The sequence below is a fragment of the Ursus maritimus genome, unplaced genomic scaffold (genome assembly GCF_017311325.1).
Source record: "Ursus maritimus isolate PB19 unplaced genomic scaffold, ASM1731132v1 scaffold_12, whole genome shotgun sequence".
NCBI lineage: Eukaryota > Metazoa > Chordata > Mammalia > Carnivora > Ursidae > Ursus > Ursus maritimus.
In genome coordinates, this window is record NW_024423564.1 from 49,207,137 (window position 1) to 49,212,198 (window position 5,062).

Consider the following 5,062-nt stretch of genomic DNA (forward strand, 5'->3'; position numbering starts at 1 on the left):
GGCCGGGGCCGGGGCCTGCCACCGGTGGGCTCCCAGTGTCGCCTTGAGCAAGGTAATTATCGCTCCGCACCCGCCTTCCCCCTCCACAAAAGGCGGACAGTAAAGCTTTCGCGTACGATTGAGAGCGGACTGACTGAATTGGCGCGGCGAATTAGGTGCAGGGTATGACAAGCACGACAAAACCGTGTCCTCGGCTTGCAGAGCCACAGAGGAGCCACTTTGTTGACGCTTATTAGAGAGAAGTTTCCTCTGAGGGGTTCTTCCTCTGCGCGCTCTGGGCTGCCCGCTCTCACCACACGCTGGTGCCACGCTCTCCCCAGTGGGCTCGCGAAAACACTGGAGCTTGTATTTAGGTCTACTATCTAAAAAAAGAAGACATGAACATTTAATAGATGGCATGACACTGACCCTAAATAGTCCCACGTTCGGTATGTTGTAAGTAGGGTTTTGAGGGAAGAGGGAAAGCTGCACAAAATGCAGAGGGGGTGACAGCAGTGCCCTTCACTTATGACAATATTTATTGAATCCAGGAATTCATGAACTATACGACATACCATTTTTATGTACCGGTAAGAAATAAGAACTGTCACATAAACTATGACACATGCATTCTTATCACTTAATACACTTTTGATTAAAATGTTATTGAAATGTCCCTTTTAGATTTATTTAGAAATACGTATTTATTATCTAACACTCTTGTTCATTCATAAAAGGAAATAGCAGAATAAATCGGTTAAAATATTCTTCAGATGCATTCACATTGAGTCCAACACTCCTGATCACTTTTTTGTTTCACCCAGCATCATCCTCAGTGACAGAAGAGCTTTAATAAGGCAGCATTTCTTAAGAGTGTCCCAATTGTCCCCGCGCTATTCTTCCAGTCCACTAAAACCAACCCGTTTGCTGAGCTTCTGCAGAGCTAACCACATCTCCCTACTGTTTGGACAGTAGGCTTCAGACTCCCAAATTGGGAATATGTTAAATACAAAAAAAAAAAAAGTGCATTTTAGAATTAGCAATGTACACTAGATTGTTTTTATGAGACGGTGACATATTGTAGTTTACACACTTCAGCAATTTGCCTCCGTAAATAATTTGATAAAAATTAAAACTTTAAGTTGTAGAATCTTAACATTACTGTGTAGTGAGATGGTGAATGATTGTGAAAATCATTTGCAAGAAAGTCAAAGAGTTATCTTAGTTAAAACTGGGTTATTTTTACTGGGGATGTACTGTATGGTGACTAATATAACAAAAATTATTAAAAAAAAAAGAAAAGGGTGTGGGAAAAAAAGTACTCGGTGAGCACTGTTGGTGGGAATATAAATTGATGCGGTCACTGTGGAAAACAGTATGGAGACTCTTTAAAAAATTAAACTAGAAATACCATATGAAAAAAAAACTGGGTTATTTTTTATGCTATTTATCTTTTTCACCAAAAAAGACAAATATTCTAAATTTGCTGAACTTTTCTGTAATGTTGTGCATCTCTCAGTAATATGTTACTGAAGAGATTTTTCTGAAAAAATCACCGTCTCTTCAAGGTAAAGATAACATTTTAACACTGAGTGAGAAGGTGCTATGAAGAGAACATTTGAAAACAGATATTTCAAGATGTTACCATTACTTCGTGTGCCGGGGGGGGGTGGGTTAGTAAAATTATATGTTTATCACCTACAAAAATAAATGCTTAAAAAATCTTGGAAACAATTTGCTATCCTATTTCAGTGTTTCAGTTGAGTAGTTCAGCAAATTTTAAACCCATTTGTTAAAAAAATAGGAAAATGCAGTAGTTTCTGAAGGACAACTAATCAAAGGCAGAGATAGTAAAATTATGGTAACCAAATGTTAGTAATAAACTCGTACAATTCTTGGATTGGCTTATTTTTTCAATTTTTTTTTAGTAAAAAGAAAGGCTTTTATTTAGTTAATAAATTATTCCAAAATGTATTTTATTCTTTATCTCATTTTAAAGTTTAATTTATATTTTGTGTACTTTTTACTATATATATAGTAAATATATATTTGCAATACATATTTATTTATGTATATACAAAATTTATAAGGAAGCAAAAAAACAGCTAAACATATATTGGCAATGTATTCTCAATCCTTTTTTTCCCTAGGGAATGCACAATATAGGGGCGCCTGGGTGGCTCAGTTGGTTAAGCGTCTGCTTTCAGCTCAGGTCATGATTCCGGGGTCCTGGGATTGAGCCTCATGTTGGGCTCCTTGCTCATTGGGAAGCTGGCTTCTCCCTCTCCCTCTGCCTGCCTGCCGCTCCCCCTGCTTGTCCTCTCTCTCTCTCTCTCTGTCTCTCTGTCAAACAAATAAATAAAATTTTTCTTTTTTTAAAGGAGTGCACAATCTAAAACATTCTAATTGCGTCATGTTACAGAATTGCTAAATCAGATACAGGATGGTGTTCCAAATGCACCTGAGCCATTTTCTTTAAAAGAATGGATGAAGGCATTGGAGAAAGGACTCGAATCTGATTGTTGTTTTTGTTGTTTTTTTTATTAAAGATTTTATTTATTTATTTGACAGAGACAGCCAGTGAGAGAGGGAACACAAGCAGGGGGAGTGGGAGAGGAAGAAGCAGGCTCCCAGTAGAGGAGCCTGATGTGGGGCTCGATCCCAGAACGCCAGGATCACGCCCTGAGCCAAAGGCAGACGCTTAATGACTGAGCCACCCAGGCACCCCTGAATCTGATTGTTAAGCAAACAAAGCAAATTATAAGAATAAGATGCAGGCAACAATGATGGCCTTCGTTATTCTCTTCTTCTCCCTAGATGCAAATAAACAGGATGACCAATCTTACATAAATATTATTAGAGAAGTTATCATCTAAGTCTAAGAAGTTATACATCTAAGAAAAATATATCATCTAATTAGGGTTAAATAGTGAGGGAAGACTTGTGCTAATAGTTTCTGATAACAGCAGTTGTCTCATCCATCATGCTCCCTCCCTGTGTTTTAAGCTCCATTAGTGCAAGGTCCACATTTGTCTTGCTTATTCTTTTCTCTTCAGCACCTGGCATAGTGAGTGGCACATGACAGGTGCTCAGCAAATGTTTATTGAGCTGAATTGACTTGTTCTAGAGAGATCTCACTCTCTTTGCTCACGAAATTTATAAGTGGTGTTGAATCTTCAAAACTTTCAAGTTAAAAGTAGTTGGAAAATTATACGTAGTTTTTCTTAGCAAGCCGGTGACCCTTCCATATAGAATCTAACCATCCTTTTTTTTTTTTAAACTGTTCTTTATTTGATAGACTGTAGAGGCCTTTATATTTTCTTTCTTCCTTTCTCTTCCTTTTCCTCCTCCTCTTTCTTTTAGTATCTGGGAGTTTCCCTAATAGATGCATGTCTGTTATCAGGGGCTGCTTGTGTCGTTAGAAAAAAATCTTTCTTCTGTGTTTCTGAGAATAAGCCCTAAGTAGTGGAGAAAACCTAATGAAACAAGAGCCTAACATACAAACCAAAATATCAACCTAATATGATAGTTAAGTCTATGGGTGTGAAATGGCCTTCTGTAAAGCTGTAGTTAGATGAATGTACTTGCAAATCAAAAGTTCAATTAAGTGAATAACCACAGTGACAATGACAAAGACTTTTCTAGGAAATACTACTTCAGTTTCCATTTCTGGTACTTTTCCATTCCTTTTCATATCTATTTTGTTTCATTGTTGATACCAAAAGTTCTAAAAATACTTAACTCATACAGTGCTATGACAATTGTGTGTCATTTGTCAGAATAAGTACTAAGAGATGGTTGCCAACAGAGTGATTTAGGGCATCAGGCAAATGCTGGTACCAGTTAAACTTGGTAAGAAAGTTTTGATGTATTTGAACCTTTTACTTTAATAAGGGGATCGGAATCTAAGATTAATTATTCACCCTTGCTGCTTCACTTTGCAAAAGTTTCATTTCTAAAAGTTTTCACTTAATTATTCATCTGTTCAATATAGCTCCTAAACATATTTGTAGTATCATATGTTGAAAGGCTTAAATAAAATACTGTAGTGCAAGATTCTTAGATTATTAGTAATCCCCAAAGATTCTTAAAATGCAGAGTTGCAACATTTCTACAATTGACATTTAGCAAGCACAGATGTTGTTTACAGATGAACAAACCACTTGGAAAATGCCATGTCTTGGATAAGAGCAATGTATATTCAAGAGGTTTCAAGGTTGCCATTGGCCTTATTAAATGAAAATAAAGATTAGGAGTAAAGTGAGACATGAGGCAAATTTAAAACACTGACAACCACAGGTCCCACACAATGTAAACTTGATTTGCAATCTGGCTCTTCTATTCTCAGTAGCTAAATCAAGAGACGCAGGAGTTATATAGGAGTCACAGATTCCACAACATAATGCCTTGTAACACAGAGGCAGAACTTTGGTGGCCCAAGGGAAAGTGTTTTTTACATTCTTATAAAGAGGAGAGTGTTTCACAAAGGACAAATTTCTCGCAAATATTTCTACACAAAACCACACATAATTTTAGTTAGTTAGTTAGTTGGTTAGTTAGTTAGTTAGTTATAGAGCTCCTCAATGAAAGCCTAACAAAGAACACTCTGGAACATGGACGCTTAGTGAGCATTAACATTCTATTCTGTATTTCATTATTTGAGGCTCCAAATATGCCTTCGCTCCGTGGTTCCCATATATAGAAGATAGTCCCTGATTTCCCAAGTGAAACAGCCAAAATCCTGTCCTGTCACTGCAACCAGCTCAGAGCCAAGCTCTCGGAAGTGAGCAGCGTTGGCTACCTAGTGGGATATGACCCTTCTGCTTGTAATCCCAAAATACATGTATACTATACCCCACACGCCTCCCACAACGTGAAGTGCTGGAACAGAAACAGAGAATGCTCCCCTTTGTAAAGAAGAACCATGTGAGATGCCAGAAGTCACTGGTCTGATCTACTGGGCGATGTGTTAGGATTTTTGATTTTGTCCTATAGGATCTCTGCTAAAACAGAGACAGGAAGAATCTCAATTAAGTGTCCTTTTCTGCAAGTCATACACAATAGAGTAATATCAAATTTTAAT